Source organism: Syngnathus floridae, chromosome 7, assembly GCF_059516105.1.
Source record: "Syngnathus floridae isolate MCC-2025c chromosome 7, RoL_Sflo_1.0, whole genome shotgun sequence".
In the NCBI taxonomy this organism is placed as follows: Eukaryota; Metazoa; Chordata; class Actinopteri; order Syngnathiformes; family Syngnathidae; genus Syngnathus; species Syngnathus floridae.
Window position 1 is genome coordinate 8,168,772 of NC_142419.1, and position 23,346 is coordinate 8,192,117.

At 39.0% G+C, this 23,346-nt stretch overlaps 1 long non-coding RNA gene across 1 annotated transcript in view; it reads left to right on the plus strand.

Annotated features, from left to right (window-relative positions):
• Positions 1 to 22,872, plus strand: part of LOC148395011 (uncharacterized) — an 89,890-nt gene extending 67,018 nt beyond the window's left edge. Inside the window, exon 4 of the long non-coding RNA XR_015859448.1 lies at positions 22,302 to 22,872. This is a non-coding gene — a long non-coding RNA (uncharacterized LOC148395011). The remainder of the gene's footprint in view (positions 1 to 22,301) is intronic.
• The last annotated feature ends 474 nt before the right edge of the window (positions 22,873 to 23,346 follow it).

A 23,346-nucleotide genomic window follows, 5' to 3' on the forward strand; every position in this document is an offset into this window, starting at 1 on the left:
CTGTATAAATAATAAAGTTCAAAGAAAAGCACAGTATACTGCTTCTCGTATCAACATTGAAAACAAACTTGAGTCACACAAAAGATGCACCCAAGATTTATCTTCTTCACACACACAAACTTTTAATTCCAAGTTTTAGTGCTGGAAGAAAGTATGGAAAATTGGACAACATTCTGCATGACATGTACCCAGTATAGTTACTTCAGTAAAAGAGGAGAAAAGTCTGGGCTCTGAGCCCAGAGCAGTTGCCCATGGTGTGTAAAACATTCACTGTTTTGACAGTTGGGTTATCCTGTTTGTGCGCTTCTTTTTTGTTTTATTTATTTATTTTTCGTCTTAAAACATCACCAATTTGTGCGTACTTGTCTAGCATTTTTTTTTTAATTTGTCTCTCACTTTGTATGGCAGTGACTTTTAAATGTTGTTGTACACCAATAAATGCATCATATTTTGTATTTTCTCATCTCTTATCTCACATGTCTCTATTCCCTTTTGCTCAGATAAGAGGGGCACTCTTCTTAATCACAGCTCCTGCCCCTTAGCTAACCCAGCGCACTACAAAGTCTAATCATCGTCATCATCTTCCATGGGATCCGATCAATAATTCAGTATGCTGCCCAACAAATCACTTTTCATAGGGTTATTTTGGCTCACTCCTACACACTCAGTGAGCTCTCATGCATTGCGATGGAGATATTCACTTGAAGGCCGATAACAAGGTGGAAATGACAACTACAAGCCAATAATCCCCTGTTAGCGTGCAATACTTCTAGCCCCGAGGCTTGAGGGCTTGCAGGAGTGGTGTACTTTGTTGACTGGCATTTGAAATGCAGACGCACTAATAGAGGGGATTTAAAGCAACTGCGCAATCACATGGCTCTGCCCTATGGACCCCAAATGACACAGAGAGCTAAAATGATTTTGGCCTGTCATTGTTTCTCATTCTCATTGTCTGCTCACTTATGCACACATATCTCCACAAAGCAATTCTTTTTGAACAGCGAATGACGCAGTCTTTACTCACTAGCAGCTTTATCGGGTGTTCGATTACAATGAGCTTATTTCTTTCTGCTGCCGGTAACATAGTAGCAAACGTAAGCTTAGAGTTGTCTTAGTGTCTTTTTTTTTTTTTTTTCGCCCCGAGGTCCTGATCGGTCGGATAGCTGCAGTTTAAGAGAATAACAACAGATCTTAACCTGAGGGGTAAATAAGGGGTCTGTGCTATGGATCCAGTTTGACACATCCAGGACAGCTTCATGTGAGCTATTGTGGTAAAAGTCAGCAGTGTCATAAAACAACCCAAAGCACTCGGAGCACATATGACCAACAAGGCTTGAACACTGATAACCTGCACAGGTATTGAGGTAATGTTGATAATCCAGAATCTCAGGCTGTGTTCACCAATCTGGTGCTTTGGTCCTCTGGCAGATCATCAGATCCTTTTATCATCCAAACAGTGACAATCATTTTTTTTTTCCTATCCTATAACCTCTACTAACTAAAATGCGGAACTATTAAAATCTATTAGTGCACTATGGATATATGAAATAATTAAGGTCACTGAATATTATTCCTACTCTCACAGTCATTTGAAAAAATTAAATCTGTATTCACCAGGACATTGTAGGTATGGCATGGGGTGGTTCCAAGTATTTTTTGACCTTCACTGTTATGTAAATCTGTGTTTTCATTTTGTGCTAGAAAGCTTAATAAACAGGCATGGCATGCAGTCATAGTTCTATGATATATTGATTTAGCCACAATAGACATTGGTCATGCTCATCCAAGCTTTCTGATTGCCCCCCACAAACATGGCATCCTCGGTCCGGGCCTGGTATGCCTTTTTTGAATGACGTTTCCACTAAATGATTAGTCTCACACTGCCCTCCACAGTTAGTGAATGATGCGGCATATAAGGAGACTAATCTTTGTAAACCTTGTGTGAGATTTATTCATTTATTTTTTTAGTTCCAAGAACATGCACTGTCCTTCAACTCTTTCCCCACATTATCTCATGTACATGCTAAACTACTCGCACACACTTCACTCTGGGGGCAACATACAGGTATGGTGAAGAATACACTTAACACCAAACGAACACTTAAACTCAATTCTGTAGAGACCCATACTGCTGATGTTAAAAATGCAGTGCGTCCTGCTAATGGCCGTCACCAGCGCAAGAATATGAACACACATATGCACACAATGAGATGTGTCAAGGGACCCGGTTACGCACCCTCGTAAGGAGATGCAAGAAGTAAGGTGAGAACAAGTAAAGCCAGCGAGGTGTTGATGAACAATGAATAGGAAGTCACTAAGTATTTGTCACCTATGAAAGACACTGGTCAAGGGTACGCTTTCACATTTGTTGGCTCAGTATAATGACGGCTTTAGAGAAGATTTAGAGTTAAGAGGAAAAAATGGGACTTGGCCTCAATTTCTTGGAGGTTGAATTGGATTGGTTGGATTTATTAGCTTAATCAATTCTCATTGATAAATGTAGGAGTTGTGTTTAATCTGCATAACAGTGGACTTTAACAGAATGTTTAAAAATATTTTTAAAATAAAAAATACAAGTCCGAGTATAAGACCCCTTACGTAGCATAAGGTACCCATACCCCTTCTTTAATATGACATGAACAATCTGAAACTGCACCTTTTTAAATACATACAATACAGTAGACAGAATTTGTTTGGTGTGGTCCGTAACAATAATAAACCGATGTGCCTCCATAGTTGTTTCTGCACACTGTATTTGTCTACATGTGAGATGCTGAACACAGGTTTATTATTCCAAACAAACCAACTCAGATTAGCCCCCATCCCATATCACCACGGACAGACTCAGATGCACACAATACAAATACACATCCGGGCAGAATCAAATAGACTGTAATGCTGTTACCACAGGAACAAATATTGCCTGCTCACACAGCTGATGAAATAGTCAGTGTTTACCCTCCTCCAAATGTCCTGCTAATTCTTGCATGTGGGGTTATGTGCATGAGGTGTGTGTCCACAAATAACACACCACAGTGAAGGCAGCAGAGCACAATTTTGCCTAACACATAATCAAACAAGCCCACAGAGAGGGCACGAGCTAACATGATCATCCATACTATTGACTATTTTGCTCGTAAATATAAACTCAAGGGCATGTTCCTTCATGGAGTCACCAGGGCTGTCTGAGATTTCATATTTCAGAATAATACAGTACATTGGGGGCACTGTACTTCATATTTTTTCTAAGGCTGTAATAGCTGTTTCACAAAGATACTGAATGTTCTTTGGGGAAATCCAAAACTAGACTACAATTCCACTTTAAATGACTTTTTCCCAACCAATCAACAAATCAAACTGTCTGCTTAATCAGTGCTTAAGGTTACTTCAAAGCTACCCATCTCTGATAAGTTCCTTTTTTTTATTTTTATGTAGGACATATGGAAAAAATTGCCTCATTCAAAATACAAATCAACGCCTCTGATTAGTTAGTATACATTTTCACTCTGGTTCTGGAAGCTTGTGAAGATAGAGTTAATGATGTCGCATCAATTAGAGGCAAATCAATAATAGGGGTGGCCCAAAGCCACAGGCTCATTTAGTTAAATGATGTTGGCACTTTTTAGAGATTAAGATGAGCTATTTTTGCCTAATCCAAAGGTGAAAATTCATTGAATTGCTGGATGAGTCTTGAGACATTTGTTTGCGAAACAAGCTGTCAACATTGGCAAAAAGCAAAGTGTTTTGACACATAGGCGACGTTTGTAGTAATCGTGCTAGCATATGACATTTGGAATCTTAAGTTCATTCACATTTGTTAATTAGCCATGAAAATTACCAACAGCCTGTAAGACTGAACATTTGGTCCGCTCCTGATGGCACTTCCTAGCTAGCTATAGTGCTTATGACAACCAAGTTGTTTCGATCCACAAATTTAATCAACATTTACTTATTTCATAGAATATTTAAAATGTACTTAAACAAAATGGTTGTTTGTCTGAAGGGGCGCTCACCGCTGTGGTGCCATAACCACTCAAATATTCAGAAGAAATATGTCTTCCCGAAAAATACAAAAAAAGAATAAAACACAATATAACTTTTAGTTAGTAGTAATAAGTGGCCCATAACGGCATGCCACACAGGGGACCAATTAAAAAGTATAATATTTTATTTTATATTTTAAGATTTAAAGTGTATAGGATAGTGTATAAGTGTATAAGATATAATACAAAGTTGTAGCACAAAATCTACATTTAAGGATTTAACAGATTTTGCATTGTTAATAATTTAGTGCAGAGGTTCTTAACCTGGGTTCGATCAAACCCTAGGGGTTCGGTGAGTCGGTCTCAGGGGTTCGGTAGAGCCTCCACTGCGGAGGTCCAAACACACCTGATTTATCGTGTATATTTGTGATGACGCATATCTGACCTGTGCTCGCAAAGGCAACACCAGAAGTCAGTGGTGAGTTCATGCATTGTGTTGGCTTTGTTCTTTGAACAAGGTGATGTTCATGCACGACTCAATTTGTGCATCAGTAAAAAACATTTACGTCTTGAATTTGAAAAGTATTTATATATTTTTCACTAAAGAGGGGTTCTGTGAATGCGCATATGAAACTGGCAGGGTTCGGTACCTCCAACAAGGTTAAGAACACTGATCTAGTGATAATAATGGTGTAATAATCTCGTGGCCAGTCAGAGTACAGCACATTGCTAAAGAAGCAAGCTTTTTTTTCCCTGATAGAGCATCAGCCAAATCTTCAGAGCCTTGACATCTTGGAAAAAGCACTTTTCCCACACATTTAAAAAATGATGGTGACTACCATTACGACCCAATTACACAAAAAAATTGACTATTTTCCTTTTGACTATTACACTACACTAGAATGAACAGTTGATGCCTTGAGGAAAAGAGCTGACAATAAAGCTGAGTCTCATAATCGGAAGCATAACATTCAATTACTGCAGCAAAAGAAAGTCAGGGTATGTACATGATTTGTTTTCCTTAACTCCTAATTTCCTTTTTTTTATCACACCTACTGTTTGCATTCTCATATCTTCCTGCTGAGTGATGTTATTGTCTGAAATACCTCTAATATAGGGAGTCATTACCCATTTCCAAAGTTATTGCAGCTTTGTGAGTTTCCTCAATAGGAGCCCACAAGTGAAGCAGGAAATGTGACTCAAAACATGAAATTGGACTTTAATGAGTTCAATCCCCATGTGCTTTATGTTTATGATTTGTATCCCTCTGTGAATACATTGTGTGAATTACGTGAAGTTTTCAAAGGATCTGTGTCTTTTGGCGGTTAGAAAACTAACACACAACAAAAAGCAAGCTGAAAGCAGCTTTTTAATTGGACATCCTAGTGGCACTTGTCTTCACAAAAAGTAACATTTGAGAGATGGTGTCTTTGTCTGGATCTTGGAGGGGAGTGAAGAGGTTCACGGACCGGGCAGGAAGCACTAGACTGACGCTGATGCACCATTCCAAGTCATTTGTTCCCAGAACCATCATATTTTGCTCTCTGCAGATGACAGAGTGACACTCACATTAGAAATTGACACAGGGCTTGTTTTCGCACAGCCACACCTCATTCAACCCCCCAACACACACACACACACACACACACACACACTGATGCTCTTTCCTTCTCATGCATCAGTCAGCACCGTGCGGCGATTTGACAGCAGCCATATGAGCAGCAGGTGTGAAGTGCAGCGACTTATCAGCCATTTAGCAGCCGATGACCTGTGGAGAAAATGGCCCTATCATGATTTAGTGTTGGATCCCCTGTATGTTCAATTACAGGTCAGAGGGCAGCACACACATCAGCATACAGCATCCATCACCACAGGTATTCATTGTGCTGCCCTGTGAGTCATATCATTCACTTGAGAGGCACCAACCCTTCAGTTTAAAAACAAACAGAAGCAGTACTCGCAAAGAAAACAAGAAGCGAGCTACTATGAGGTCCAATTTGTAAGACGTTATTAGCTGGGAGCTGTATGTAAACCACTGCTGGTCAAGCTTGGTGCATACAACACATTTATTTTTATATTTTTAAAATATTTAATGACTTTTAAAGTGTGAGAAAGACAACAAATGATAAGGAAATGATTGGCATATGTGTGCTTACATTGATGTGGGCTGTACTGGAGATGGCCAACGCACCACACTATCACCATGCGTGGAATCTATATCTTATATCACTAACCCCCATACAATATCCTATTGTGAGGTTCATATTGTTATATTATTGTATTGGGATGTATGAATGTCATTACATCACTATGGTAGTTGTCGAGCTGTTCCTTATGAATTTTCTGATAACTGGTTTATGAGACATGTTATGCAAACACAACAAAATCAGTGGATTGTCTGAACTCAGTGTTGACCCCCACACTAAAGGATTTTCCATTGTAAATATTAAATACCATTTAGGTTTACCATATACAACTCTTGGCCTTTCCAAGTCGATTGGGGAGGGGGGAAGAAAATCACTCTTGACACACAACAGGATAATTGTTTAACTTCTTAAGCCTTTTCTGAATTAATGGGAAATTGGGCTCAAAATTATGTTGACCGGGATTTACTCATAAAGAGCTGATTCGTGTTCAACATATCATTAAAGCATTAGTGCTAATGCTTGACAGTCATTCTTTATATTTGCCGTATATTAACATTTGTGTCCTAAAAGACAAAGGGAACTACTGTTTTAATTCAGTTCATGATAAGCAGTAAGCAAATAAAGCCTGAAGGTATGTATTATTAAGGGGGAAAGTAACACCAGTCCATTTTAGCACCCTAAATACATGTTGTACTTGTGTGGACTTGTCCTTGGTGACTTGACTTTGGAATTTGTGTCATCCGAATTCATCAGAGCGTGCAGCTGTCATTTTTATGATAAGCCATTAGACTTTTGTCATCCTTATTCAAGGTAGATATCTTGCTGTATTACAAATTAATCTTCCTGCCAGTTTAAACCAACATCTACATGCAGCGATGCGGCGCGGATACCAATGTGTCACATTTAGAGGTTGGCTAGTGTTTTGAGCTTCACTGGCAAGGCTTGTCTTCAGTCATTTCTCTTAATCCGCCTGGTCTGACATGCTACTATCTGCATTGTTCGCGCACTTGACCTTTGAGTGTCACTAACTCATGAGAAAAAAAAATCTAAATGAAACAGGCTTATATTTTAACACAGAATAACATTTACAGTGCAGGATGTGTTTGTGTTAATTCATGTCTATTTGCTTTGTTCAAGAGACGAGACCTTTACTACGGTCAATGATTTGTAAGTATGTCCATCTAACACGCTTGATTGTAAACTCATGATCTGCCTGGCGATACTGTTGCACTCTAGTTCCGTAAGTGGAAGCATTGTATCTTGCAAAGTGACGATAATCGCCATACACAGCAAAACGTTTTGAAACGTGTCACCTGTTTTTCATATCAGCAAAATTCATTAATTATTAGGCTACACAATTTTTAGCGCTTCAGTTTTCACATTCCACAATGCATCATTCTGCCTCGATTAAAAAAATGCGGCCAGCAGTCAGCATCAATACATAAACTGCTTTAATTCGCAGCTGGCTTTCGATTGACTTTCTCCTCTTCGTAGAAACTCTGCTTACACATCAAGGGTTGAGGAATAGCAGAAAAAGAACGCTGAGCCAATCATTTTGCTGACAAACACTGCCACATCAGTGAAGTTGAAGAAAAGGAATACAGTATTGCAAAATTTTCCAACATACGTAGAGAAAACAGAACAAAGACAAAGAGCTGATGTGCATGTGTGCGCATTTAATTTTTTGCGGCGTTAATGCCTGAGCATGTATTGCAATCAATAACACTTGAGCCTGAGAGGAAGTCAATAGGGGCTGAACTGCAATGGAGTGCATGAGCCAGTGAGATGCAAAGTGAATGTGTGTAATGGGAAGAAGACAAAAAAAGACACGGGGTGAATGTGAAGAATGGGAAAATATTAACTGAATTAAAGAGTTGAGATAAACAGCACAAAAACAGAAGAACATCAAGGGGGAAAGAGTCACTGTGGGAGTGATGTGCTGAAAAACAGCAAGGCATTTGTCAGGGTAGGCAAATTTCTGCATAATTGTGTTGTCTTAGTGAGCCTGTTTAACTCCCCATGAGGCTTAAAGCGAGGAATACAAGAATGTTTCTCCAGTGAGATGAAAATGAGCAATAAAGGCATGAAATCACAAAAAACAAAATGGGGGGTAATCTATAATTAAAATGTATTGTAAATTACAATCTATATATGTTTTATCTACTGTACAGGAATGGCTTGGATCTCATTTGATACTTTTCTTATAAACAATTAATTCTGTTATGAAGCCATATGACAAGGCCTTGTCAGTAAAACTAGTGGCCAGCGGACAGCCAACTAGTCACAGGCGCTCGGCCACTCATGAAAAGTAATCACCACATTTTGGAACAGTTCAATGCAGCAGGCCTAACCATGAAGACTCCAGTGCTGTCCGAATAATGTCATCTTTATGCTATCTAAATGCCTTGTCTTGGTTAAGCTCAAATATTTCACTGTTTTTATGCCTCACTTAAACTCTCACGAACTTCTCATAACACTTGCCCTGACTTACAGTGTGTGTACTTGAGCAGATGCAGTATATTGTTGTGATGGGAAAATGTAGCTTCAGATTTGCTTCATGAACCTCCCCGACATGGCACCTGTTCAACATCGGACTGAAGCACAGTTTTCTTAAAAATTTAATCCAACAGTGTTGAGTTACAGTTATGAAGCAAATTTGAAACTTATTTTTTCCATCACTAGGATTGATCAATAGGATGTTCATTTATCCATCCATCCATCCATCCATCCATCCATCCATCCATCCATCCATCCATCCATCCATCCATCCATCCATCCATCCATCCATCCATCCATCCATCCATTATCCAAACCACTTCATCCTCAGAAAGGCCATGTGTGTGCTGGAGCCTATCCCAGCAATAACTCATATTAGGATCAAGACTCATTGATATGGTTACAGTGAATAAAGGTTAAAGTCAGGCGTCAAGCAGGATGAGGACAAGGAAATTAGTCAACATACAGTCCTGGAAAGCACCATTGACATGTCTGAGTGTGAGAGCCTTGTTGTGCTACACGCACGCACGCACGCACGCATGCACATAGACACACACGTGTGAAGAAATAGCTGTTTATTGTCCATGTCATTGCAGACCTCTTTCACATGCAACCCCATAAAGATGCAATACAGTACCCCCATATACAAGTATATAAACATGCAAACACAGTTCTATATGGCCTCTTTAGGTCTGATAAACTTGCTTATGACAGATAATAACTCATTTTCTCCCTCTGGTCTTAATTAGGGCCAGTTACTACAAACGGTTTGATGCTCACTCGTGCTCTCTTTGGATTGCTCCCCCCTCACTCTCGCTCTCTTTCTTCGGTCTTCCGCACACTGTTGCACTTTGTCTGCACATTGTTGAGAGTGGATCTGGGTACGGAGGGCCATTTTGAAAAGTGCTCCCTTTAGGAGTCTTTTTAACCATTGTGCCTCGCACACACACAGGAACATGCAGAGCATGTTTCATATAATTAGTATTCCAAGTTTATTTCCGTGTTGCAGGTAGATGACTTGACTCAGACTGGTTCTAACAATGTTGCTCTTATTGCTCTTTTTTTCTGAGGTCTAAAAACATCTCATCTTTATGACGCAAAGAATACTAAAAATGTTTAAAAATATTCACTGAACGTTATTTTCAGTTGATTATTTTTAAGTATAGTGCCACACTTGGCAATCATTATAATCTTGGTGATTTCACAATCATAAATTTCACATTAGTCCTGAAGTATAATTCATGCATCCATTTTCTAAACCGCTTATCCTGTTCAGGGTCATGGGCAGCTGGAGTCAATCCCAGCTGACTTTGGGAGAAAGCCAAACTATACCCTAAATTGGTCAGTCAATCACGGGACACTTGTGGAGACAGAACAGTCACTTTTACACATCACTTTAAGCAGGCATCTAAATCACTACACAATCTGTGACCAATATAATGTGAAAACACAATAAAGTGGTATTTATTGTCGATCAATAATTGACAAATGGTCTAAGCCCAAAAAATGACTATTAAAAGCAGACAGAATAAAGAATGGCATGACAACAATGACAAAGAAACAAAATTAGCATTTGTTTGATGTGACAAACAAGTGACCTCATATATTATGTAGAAACTATCTCTGGTCCCGACATAATAATGTGATCTGAGAAATGAGGATGTAGTGAGTCTCTAAACATAAAATATTCATCACACACACCAGAATATAGTACTGAGTAAGAGTTGGTTGTTTCACCTTCAGTTGTCTGAATAAAAGAGGCAGGATTGGTTGGACAAAAATGAAATTGTTTTCTTATCTTATTGTTATGACCACTCGGACCAGGTAATCATGTCTAATACAAGACAAGTATCAAATTTGCAAAATTAGAGCGAATTTGATTTCATTTGCATTGCGTATCCTTGGGAATGTGCCTATATCAATGGTTTGTTTCATAAGACAGACGGTTGCAGAAAAAACTGTGTACAAATATGTATACCATATTTACTCATATATATTAGAAAATTCCCATTTTGTCAGATTTTAAACTTAATTGCCCCATCAACACCAAATCAAAATGCGGACCTTGTTTTTTTAGTCCAAATTAGGCCTTGCTGACTACAACTTTCACTGAAAGCAAAAGGCAGATCGCCTTGAGTATACAAGTTTGCCAAGTCAGTGATTTTAATTTCTTCATTACTGTAAAAAGTGCCAATTAGTGTCCAGGGATAACATGGGTATGCTCCTTGCCTTTTCTATACTTGCAGGGTAGATTGAATGTGTTGTAATTGTGTGTCATGGTGGTAGAAAAGGTTGTGAGCTGTGATCCAGACTGATAATAGCACCGTAAGTTACAGAGCACATTAAGGCAGACAGGTGGCGGTTAATTCAAGAGGAGATGGCTGTTGTTTAAATAGAGAATCATCAGGATTCACAGGCCGCTTGCTTTACGAGCAGGACAGCGAAGACCAAGCTTGAACAACAGCCCTAAATCACACGGAGCTCTCAAAGCTGTTCTTCTTCGTCTTCTTTTTGTTGGGTGATCTGTTTGAAGATTTAGTCCATTGACTAGCAATCAGTCGAGTGCAGATATCCGGCCCGGGATGTAGTAAAATAGGAAATATTATATCATGCAATATTGCAGTACAATATATTACGATATAGAGTAAGTTGATGGATGGTCACTCACTGAAACACAACCTCTTGGAAGAGATACGAGTCTGGCAAAGATATTTTCTGTTTTAAACAATGCGGTAGTTTAAATTTCCCAAATGAACGTTTGTAACTGGGATAAACCTGACATGCAGTTCGAACATGGCTCAAAAAGGGCATGATCTGAAAAGCAACTGTTTGATGGATGACTGGATGAACATTTCTGAACATTAATTATGGGTCCATCAGACGAATCAGTTGAAGGGTAGAATATTAGTGAAAACAATTATGCGGATGTTGATTCCAATTTATGCATATGCCAAAGTGATCTCGGTGCCGTTTGACAAGCTGACCATTATTAACTTTATTTCGTCTGTTTTGCTACTCAAATTCTTATATCTGATCACTGTGGGCTGTACAGTTGTGCCAGATGTTGCTTCGTGGCAGTGTTCTGTGGTTAGTCAATGCTGATGAATGCTATTGTGTTCCACCAACAAAGCGCATGATAACCTGGCACACTGTTTTTTTAATACGTTACATGAGATGCATGATTAGTCTTACAGATGAACTGTGACGGTGTTGTACTGTACCCTTTAAGTAATCGATAGTCATTTCCTTCATGATACTTAGACTCAGAGCCGGAAAACTGTCTGTTTCCATCTGCAACAAACACATCCTTGCACAACACGTTCACACTCATGAATCTCTCAGTGACTTCAGCTTGGATGGCTCATTGAACTGCCATTAAAAGAGAGGGCCTTCATTATTTTGGATGTTTCTTTTTAGAGGATACCAACTGTGAGTGCCTGTGTGTTTGTGTGCATGTGTGTGCGTGCATATACGTAATATGTGCCATTGTTTCTTTGAGACATATGCATGTACCCATCCAGGCAATCTCTGGTGTAGCACGCATGCATAAAGTCATATTCATTAGGCAGGAGGGGTGCCGTTCTCAGTGCTTTGAAAGCAACAGAGCATTCACCATAGTGGCTGGATGCGGGAAATAGAAACAGATTGGGTATGATTTCAGCATATGAAATGGAAGAATGCAGCAGAACATTAAAGAGCGCTCCGCTGCCAAGTGTCAAGAGACAATCCTGTTTCAGTTAGGGAATACGTTTTGTTTATGCAATTAGCTCAGACATTTTGCACGCTGAAAATTTCGATTCAGGTGATTGGCAGGAGGCTGTGACAAGACAACTGTAGGAACAACACAAGTTCTACATTGTTTTTTTTTTTTTTGTTCCACATGATGTCTCCAAGATCTACCAACGACACGATTTTTAGACTTTGTTTATTTATATATACGTATATTAAGTCAAGATTCAAGATTCAAGAGATTCAAGAGTTTTTTATTCGCCATGTTTGAGCGTGCCAAACAAGGAATTTGACTTCGGTAAATCACAGCCTCTGTTCAACATTTAGGTGACTAACAACAACACTCAGGACATGTGAAGAACGAAAGATATTCTCAAACGCCCCCTGATTTTAAACTGATCTTAAACTCCCAAGAGGGCAAGGAAAGTCACATTATAATCAGCACAAACCAGGCTAAGTTTAATATGCCTTGTTAAAGTTTACCGCTCCGTGCACTCAAATCAAACTACATAAATGTTTGATGTCGTGATCAAGTATTCAGCTTGGACTCTTCTGTCACACAACAAACTTGACACTTCTGTGTCAACCTGCTTGGATGCATTTCTTCACCTTAGCACACTCACTGTTCCTCTGGACTGTTGACTCACACTGCATAGCACAATGTCGTCTGAGAACATCATGATCCATGGGGATTTCAGTGTCACCTTATCTTTCAGCCTATTCTTTACTATTGCCAATAGGATTTCTCACCTTCTCTACTGTCCAGCCAGGCATACATATCATCGTATGCCTTTTTGGCCTCTGTTACTTCCACCTTTTATGTTGAATCTCTCCTCTCATCAGTCCTCTCAGTGTCCCACTTATTCTTAGCTAGGAAAATATGCTACTTTATTAAACTTCTTTTTTTTGTTCCTCAGGCTTGGGAATGAAAAAGTCCTGTTTGAGTTGAATATTGCCAAGATTAACCTAGCTTTTCCACATTGAGAATTGTTTTAATGTGTTTTGTGAACACCACATTAACAAGCATTTATTTCTTCGCAAAAATCTCCAGGTTAATGCAAAATTTGTTTAGTAACACACATTTAACATAATACTCATACAGAGCCTGTTAAAAGGTCAACTTGTCTTCTGCAAAGAATTAAATGTTTTGGTAACAGCACTGTCAGCTTGTCTGGGTCTGCCGACTTCATGGGAGAGACTTATGGTGATTAGCAACCACTGACACTTACTAACAGACGACTAATCGAACCCTCCATGATTACACAGAAGTAAAGTAAGGTGAGTAAACTACCACACCATGGGTGACTGCATGCCAACTATTTTCAATTTTAAAGCAAAACATCTATTGAATTCAATCTGAATTGTACTTCTTTTTTTGATCCAGTAATGACGTCTGAAGAGCAACAATCCCATTTAAATTGACAAATATCCACCGAGCTTTAGTCGATACGATGCTGTAGTACAAGGTGAATGTGTTTAATGAGTTTAATCAAAAGCAGCTCGCGTGCTGATAAAATTTCAGAGGCACTGATACACATCAACTGTTTTATTTTTCTACACCAATCAATTTTAGCCTTTCAAGCTTATGTCAAACTGAACTCAACTGCAGTTATTAACTAAAGATGCCTTCCAGCACTGTGTTATTCTAAATACAAGGTATGCTTTGTGTCAAAATCATGCACATACTGTAGGATGTCTGATTCCCAGCCTCTTAGTATAAGCATGCGTACTTTTGTATTTGGCCTACTGTAGTATATACAACAGCACAAATTCGCATATGTTCACAAACACATTAAATTGCGCACCTCCACTGGCAAGAGCAGGAATGTTTTATGTGAAAATGCAAAGTTTTGTGTGTTATCACTGTGGCTCAAACAAAGCCTGACATCTTTTAAATGAGAATGAAAGTGGGTAGTTTTATTCTCCAATGTTCAAACACTCCATCGTTTTCATTTCCAAAGAGGATACAGCATGTCTAGTTATTGCTAATAGCTATTCTATTGTTGTTTCACACTGTCTGCACCAAATCATAATCGAATGTGTGTTATTTATTTTGGTTTGTGAAGAATAGAGGGACTGTCTGAACCCAAGTGACTTGCTTTGGCTTTCAGGTGCCTCGATGTAAATTAAAGACAGAAGGATAAATAAGGATTAGGGCGACAAATGCATGGATTGTGCACTAGTCAGTAACAGGGAAATGCCTCTTAAAATTAAGCGCAGGATTAAAGCACCCCATCGGGACATTTAGTGAACATTTAGAGGCCCTCAAACTGGGCAGTCTAAGAAAGTTGTCACAGAAAGTTGACTGTTACTTTTCAACTGCAAACAGAGGCAAAATATACATGCATGCATTTGAAGCAACACATTCCTCTGCCATTCCCTTAAGAAGCAACATTTTTTATTTTAAGGCATACGATTTAAAAGGCATTCCAGAAGGTACACCTGCACAATTGAAAGCAATCCAAATGGGGATTTATATAGCTTGTTTTGACTCACATGTGGGTAAGGTTGTTATTAAATATAATATACTGTAGTTTGCTGTGGTGTAGAACTTCACTGCATCATACTGAGATAAGCGGGATGTTTACAGTGCACGCAGAAAATATTCACATCATTTTGCACAATTTATGTTACAGGCTCTCATCCCAAAATGGAATAAATTCATGTCATGTACATAAATATTTACTGCCTTTGCGCGATACTTTGTTGATGCACCTGTGTCAGTAATTACAGCCTAAAGTCTTTTTAAATATGATAGCACAAGCTTGGCACACCTGTCTTTGGGCAATTTCCCACATTCCTCTTTGCATCACCTCTCAAGCTTATTCAGGTTGGTAGGGGAGTCTCGGTGCACAGCCATTTTCAGATCTCTCTAGAGATGTTTGATGTGATTCAAGTCTGGGGTCTGGTTGGGTCACTCGAGAATATTCACAAAGTTGTCCGGAAGCCACTACTTTACTTAGCTGCATGTGCTTGGGACAACGACCTTCTGCTGGAAGGTGAATCTTCACTCCAGCCTGAGCACTCTGAAAGTTTTCTTCCAGGGTGTCTCTATGCATTTCTTCCAGGGTGTCTTTGTACATTGCAGAAATTCATATTTTTACCAATCCTGACTAGTCTACCAGTTTCTACTTGTGACCCACAGCATAATGTTGCCAGAGTTCACAAGCTTTTGTCTTTATAAACCGTTATATATTTAAATATGTTCCATCAATCCATCGAAAAGATACCGTCAAATTATCTCTGCGAGTGTCAGTCAAGATTGCGTATCATTATCTTTGATACGGTCGACGCTTTGAGAAAGCTCGTGCAATACAATGTATATTTCATTCGATTGTTTGGGTCTACAGAAAATCTGACAAGTGAGTGTATATTTTTTGCACATACTGTAGCACATTGATTTGAAACACATTCAACATACCACACAGTACATCATGGTCTCTCTGCATAAGGCTTCATCTTCTCAGTAAAATCTACATATCATTACTTTAATTCTTCCCACTTCATCTTACTATTTCCTTGTCCTCTTGCTAAAATGCATTGGCTCATACAAATTTCACATAATTCTCCCATTTTCTCATGTCTTAAATAAATCTATTATTTCATATTTCCTCAATCTCTTTGATTTGTTCCCTCGTTATTTTACGTCCCACTGAAGAACATCCCTGCCATTATAATATATGTATTTAATGTGCTTGAAAGGCATAATGTCTGGTCCCACATTCTAGAAAATGCCTTGGTGATTAATAGGACTATAGTATGTCAGAAACGCCCACCTTTCATGGAGGGCATCACTGTTTGCGTGATGATGATTAGTATACAAGTATGTAGCCCCCGCGCCTGTTTTATGTGTTTTAACGTCTTATGTGTTTCTCCTTGAATGATTTAAAAGGGCCATAATTTGCAATGTAGAAAGCATAAAAGCAACCCTACTATGTCCTTCACAGCAGCAAATATTTAAATATGCTTGATCCAGTAACATACTGACCTACCTGGCAAATAAATCTAAATTGAATTTAAAAGTGTATATCGCCAAAAGCATTTGCAAAGGTACTGTTGCCAATGAAGTGATAAGACTGGCTAGTAATCACAGCTGTAATTATGTAAAAAAAAAAAAAAAAAACTGACAAGGGTTAGTGACATTAATCGCTCATATAAGATTTGCACAAATATTAAGATGACAGGTGTACCGAAAGTGATAAACAACTGGTGTAATCTGATTTCTTCAGTCATTTAAACTAATAAAACTGAAGGTAACTCAAGTGCACATCTTGCAGAGGTTGAAATAAATTTATTACTGAATGGGTGCTATGATGAGACACTGCACTGGCTGCAGTAACTGCAAGGACATTGCAACTAATAACAATAAAGTGTTCCGTGATAAGGTGTATAAATTCCAATGTATGGAAGACATTTTCAGTAGTTGAAGAAGTTTGAGCTTACGACCCTATAAACTTTTTCCATAGCAACGACCATGAACGTTAACACCCTGCGCTTTCAGTCGATCACCGGTTTCATTTGGTCACATAAGCCTGCCTTCCGTCTGTGTCAGCTAATAAACTTTACCTAAGGTCAGCCAATTAGCTCCTTGCCTACCCTTGTGTTCTACACCACTGTGTTTCACCTTCCCGATTAGCCTGAAAGTGTTAAATGACCAGTTTTATGTACCATTGTTATTAGAAGTAAAATTCATAGCTCTTCATACTTATAGTTCTTGCCCCAGGAAATGCTGTTATATCTGTGGTGAGCCGCTGCTGTACTTGCAATGAGTTCTACTATCCTCCACCACACCCAGCTTAATACTATGTCGTATACTGGAGCCACACAGGTCCAACAAATCAACCAAAGTGCAAGGGGAGCAATAAGCCTTTTAACACTCGCATCATATATGAGGCTGTTCAGCGAGTACCAGAGGATTAACTACTTGTGCTTCGCTTTCCATTGACTTTTTGATGTTTTTTTTTTTTTTTCACAATAATACACACTAAGTTGCAAAAGTTGTCACTTTATTTTTGTTTGTTTTTACATTTCCGGTGGTTAACTTATAAGACATCTAAGAATGTTAACATTGCCTATTGTAGTTAATACATTTTCAAAGATGGTAATTGCTTGGGCCTGAACTGGATAAGCAGTCGGCACGCACCCCCAAAGAGTGTTGGAATTTATACTTTTAGTTACTATTGGAGGGGTCATGCCTCTCATTTTGGATTCATATAAGATAAATGTGACAAACAACCAGGGCAATAAATGCATGCTTATTGATCCTATTGCAAAGATGTATGTCAGCATGAATACGGCTGAAAGGACAGTTTGACCTTTATAATTATGGTGAGGGACAGATGGACAGGAAGATGACTAATAGATACGAATGTAGATCGAAGTGGTCCTTCAAATCATGTTTCAAAGTAATCTATATCCTCTTCTCATTAAGTAAATGCTAATTTGCTATCACACACGCACACACAAAAGTATGTGCATCGTATGGGCCCTCTGATTCAGTTTGGAGATGAATAGGATCCCCTTCAGAGTTATAGACCGCACTGATCTATTTCATTGCATTTTTATATTGCTTTTTTATGAGCCCCCTTTATCTGAGCTCATTGTGAATTCATTGCAATGCATCATATCATCATCCTAATGCGTGCCATCGTGTCCAGCTATCTATCTGGGCCTTTATTTATGATGGTGCATCAAATATCACCCTGTGTTCTTTCTTTCGTCACATTGGTGCGTTATAATTGGAAGGAACTGCAGTAACATATAGAGTACGGTATGTGTGGGCTCGTCACAGATGCATGTGCAGCACTGCAGAACTGTAGATTTCAATGCAGTGTGACGTCAACAAAGCCTCTCGTGCATGTACTCTAAGTGAACTTGCCTGTTTCTGAACTACTTCATCATTTACCCTTGGAGAAAAAACTACATAGCCAAACAAGACGACTGCTCTACCAACGAGTACAACCAGAACAAAGAAAAATGAAGTGAGTGAGACAGTCAGACATTTCCTGTAGCTTTTTCCTTCTAATTTGGTGATCGCCTGGATCATATATACCCCATCGCCTTAGTAGTTCAGCTGTCTCGTTTCCATGGCATCTCAGGGGAGAAACGATTTCAAAAGCAGATTTGATTGCCCGCTGGGGTTACTTCCCTCTGTGCAGCTAATTAGCAGTCGTGTGGCTTCCCTCTGGTCTGTAGCAAAGTTGGTGGGACAACAGGTTTCCATGCTGGCATGAACATACAGAACAAGCATTGCACATAGCGACACCTCCATACAAAATACATCACCCACTGTGACCCACACACGCTATTTTGTGGTGTGTTGCTCGTGAGTGCCGCAGACAATTCTGTGCTCTTGCTCTGCCTCATGTAGGGACATAATCAGAGTGGAAACAACAAAAAATTCAGACAAAAAGAACTCCCACTGCATTGACTGTTAGCATAACAAAAATATTATCAGCTATATTAGGCCTCATTTTTTTTATCTGGTCTTTGTGATGGATGCAGAGTTTTGCTCAGTATTGTATCAGTTTGGCACCGGAGAACGACCCAAGAATGAGAACAAAGTACTTCATTTCTGGTTTCTCATGAATAAAATGTGGCAAACAAATGTCATTTTCAACTCTTTTCCTCAAAAATGATCAAATGTTTTTAATTTGTTTTAAATTTTAACACATTTTGATCATGTCCAATGGTTGAACCAAACAAATATTATACAATGCTGCAATTATTAAAAGTTGTGATATAGGGTCGACTCAAAGGCTAAAATTTGCGACTCAAAATTCGAATTGGATCTGTTATATTTTACGACACAGACAATCAGGCGTTTATTTCAGCAAGCAGGTTTTATTGACAACGCAAAGGCAACATCCGGGAAACACCATGTGCAATAAAGTCGTGTCTTGAAATAGTGAATTAACTCTTTATGAGGCAAGTTTTGTTAATATACACCACCTGACAAAAAGCAGTCAGAAGTAGAGCAAGGAATGATCACCGCAAACATTGCTACAAGTTAAAACTTCAGGTCAAGAATTGTTGTTGGCTAATTTTACAAATATGGATGTAGCAGCCTCTTAGTCCAGGCAATAATGAGGTGAGTGCTTGCTTCTCATTAAGTATTTATTAATATTCCAGAATGATGCATTCGAGGCTAACTATCTGACAACGGCGTGTGCTGCCGGAGGTACGTTCAAGGCCTACGAAGACCTGGGCCAGTGAAATCAGGGAACAAGGGTGCAAGGAAAGGAGAAGAGATGAAAAAGACCAAGAAGTAATCATGTCCATAGGTTGTACAAGCATGTGAGTCAAGGGTGGATGAAAGGATACACAAAATATGATAAGACATACTCAGCCAGTTCAGACAGATAATGAAGACGTGAAGAGATGAACAGCAAAATGGAGAGATGCACCAAAAGGGATGTTTATCCTCCCCGTGATCTTGTAGCCGTCTGTCTTGTATTTAGCCCAAGGTTCTGATTAAGTCGTTTGTGTTTAAAGAGGAGGAAGTCGCTCATTCCTCGCCTTTCATCTAATTTAATTACGTGCTGACATTCTCCCTTTTTTCCTCTGAAGGATAAAAGTAGCTTAAGCTTTTATATGGAGCTTTAATAAAACTTTACCCACCAATTGCCTAGCTGTGTGCTCAGCCTGAACACAGTGCAGTAAAAGAAAGAAAATACAGCAGTGGAAGAGTCAAACTATCCCACAGTCATACAATTCACACTCAGGCCAAAGAATTTAGGAAAGAGATGCTTTCAAAATTGCACAAAGGTTACCTTGTTATTATTTGTGAGGCACATCTGACTGCCATAATTATTGTGTTTCATAATTCAGTGGTTTATTTGGGGCAAATGGTCGGACTGCCTAAACACAGGCATGTAAAGTAGAGACAGACTTTTCATATGCACATTCACCACTCAAAATGTCACTTAGTGGGAATTGAGCCCACACTGCCAGCAGAGAGGTCAAGTAAGTGAACCTTACACCACCAGTTGACAGCCTGTATTGTAAATAAAAGGTTTTATACAAGAAGTTTTACCCGTGAATTTATGTCCCTATTATTGATAATATTATTATAATCATTATTTATTATTTGAACCAGTCGTCAAGTAGTAGTAATAGTAATAGCGGGACTTGATTAAAAGAATTCATGAGTGCACAGAGGCACCCTAAAAGTGAATAAAGGTTAGTTATTTAGAATTCCGATAGTGAGGGTCACGTTCCACATTTGTGTTAGGGGTCAACCACTGAGGAATCGACAAAGAAGAAAAGTCAACTTAATTAGACACAAATACATGAACCTTTAAAAAAGATTCAGGATCTTTGTCAGATGGATTGTCAGGAAAAATAAAATGCTCGTAAAGCCTTCAGTAATTGTCAAGCGTTATTTCCTAATCTTCACTGCCCCCCACGCCTGAAGGAGATGATTTAAGTCGATCGAGGCGAGCGTTGCGTCGATGTCACTCTGCAACCACTACTTGCTTCCTCAATACTTCTTGGCATGAATGAAGTCCGCCGCTTTAAGGTGTTTGGGCGTGCGCCAACTCACCGACTGTTCAGCCCTAATCTACGCAGACAACAACCAGAGAATCAGCGCGACACCTCCCACTCGAGCTTCGCACATTCCATTGCACAGTCCACAACGAAGGTCGCACAAAGGTCAATGTTATAGTCCTTGTTCCTCATTAGGCAGCAGAACCACAAGCTGCCTCACATCCCTATGAAGCACCGTACCACTGCACCTTGCCTTCTGGTATTCCCGTGGATTTCCAGGCTGCGATGCAGGAAGATGCTGGCCAACGAGTACGCCCTAATCTCTTATGACAACTTTGCAATCCGGTTTGACCGCAACAACTCTTCCCAGTCAAAACTAACCGCGCAGGACATTCTGGTCGCAGAGCTAGACGACATCCCTGATAACGAGGTTCCTCTCCTGCGTGTGCCACTTGCTTCTGATGAAGAAGTTTGGACCAGCAAGTTGACACCAGGATCTCCAGAAGTAAAATAATCTCCAGAAATCCAGTAATGTTCTCTTAATTTGATGAGGAAAGTTTGTGTTTGGATTAATTTGTTGCTAATCGCTTTCAATTGCAGCATCACCTCGGCTCATGCTATTATTGGCCACGACTGTTTAATCTTGAAGCTTTACAAGATGCATTCCATTTCCAGCATTGCTATGGGACTATGTAAAAAAAGAGTAGAACTTTATACTACAAAATCCTAAAGTTAAATAACAGTAATATGTCCTGTGAGCAACATGCCTCCAGCGAAGGGATGCCCCTGAAGCGGGAGAAATAGAAGGAAAATGAATAGGTTTGGGGGAAGTAAAACAAAAATGTTGGCTGTGGATTTCAAAAATAAAGCAGCTTGCATAGTGTTTTGGGAACAGTAGGGGTAATGTAAACCAAAATAACTCTACAGAGAAAATCATTATGCAACAACAACAACAAAAGATACAACAAATTACAGGCAAGATAATTAGGACAAGCAGTTCAAAACACAAACATGAGCTAGAAAATACTTTTCACAAACATTCACAGAATGATTGTTAGCTTCATTATTACATTTCCCCAAAACAATCATCAAAGGGGCATTTAAAGACATGAATTCAACTATTCCAGTACATTGGGATAAGAAGAAACCTCAGCAATGACAATCCATTGTAATAAATACTCGGGTTGCTACGCAAGTGGAACAAGGCCAAATCGATAGATCTTTCATTGGGCCTCATATGTTCATACACTTTAAGTGGGGAACTGGATTTTTGTCAGAGTATCTCATGTGTTGACAGGTGATTGCGTCCTGGTAAAGTCAGATGGCAGTAACTGTGGTTCAGAAGTCCAACAACTCGACAAATTTGACCTAAAAATTACGCTTCGAAGATAGAATATGGAACAGAATATGGTACTTGTGGATTGACTGCTCAAAATATGTAATGTTTTTTTTGCAGGAGGAAAAAGTACTGTAGAACTTCACAATGCTATGGAGGATGATAAGGCAACATCAGATGTAAAAACAGAACATGTATTTTTTTAACTTCTACAATTACGATAATTATGTCAAAATGCATCACTGTGTCATCTTACACGGAATTACTTGGACAATGTGAAATGATAAATGAATGTACTTCACAAACTGGGCCATATGTACAAAGTACTGTACTTTTGTCTTCTTTCTGGAAGATTTGCCTGAAAAAATATTTCTTGTTTCTCTTGATCAAAATTAATGTTCTTGTTGATTGAATGTAATTTAAAAGTTAAGTTTAAGTTATTTTGCACTGCTTCCTCCTACTCCTTTTCGAGCATTCTTTGTTGTTGTTGTTTTTTCAGTTTGTTGGGTTTTTTGTTTGTTTGTTTGTTTGTTTGTTTGTTTGTTTGTTTGTTTGTTTGTTTGTTTGTTTGTTTGTTTGTTTGTTTGTTTGTTTGTTTCAGTGACTTAGATATGGCACTTTAACGTGTTATTTGATTTTTTTTCCTATTTTCATGTTTTGAATATGTTCAAAATAAAGATATATCAATCAATCAATATCAAAAAACGTTTCGGTGTACATACTGTCCTAGGAAGGCACTCCGTGGAATACAACTTAGTCCCCTTTAGCAATGCATTTTGGGGTTATGTACTGTACGACTCCAAATTAATGGTGATGTATGGAGGCACTTCAGCTCAGCTTCGTTCCTTGCATTCCTGCAGGACAGATAATACAGTAGATGAAACATTTAGCGGCATCCATATGCATTTAAATTTGCAAAATGCTTTTTTCATATGTTCATTATTGAACCCAAGATGCAGACACAAACACACACAATCACACACGCACACTTTGCAGGTGAAAGGCATCACAAAACTAAAGGGGCCTCGACAAGGGATGCCTAATGAGGAGCTCTAACAGGTGTTTCTCATTAAAGTGGACGGAGCGAATCTTGTGAGAAGAGAGCGAAAAGTAATAGGGAGGAAAGGGATGAGCTCAAATATTCCCTTGTTATTCATTAGTGTCT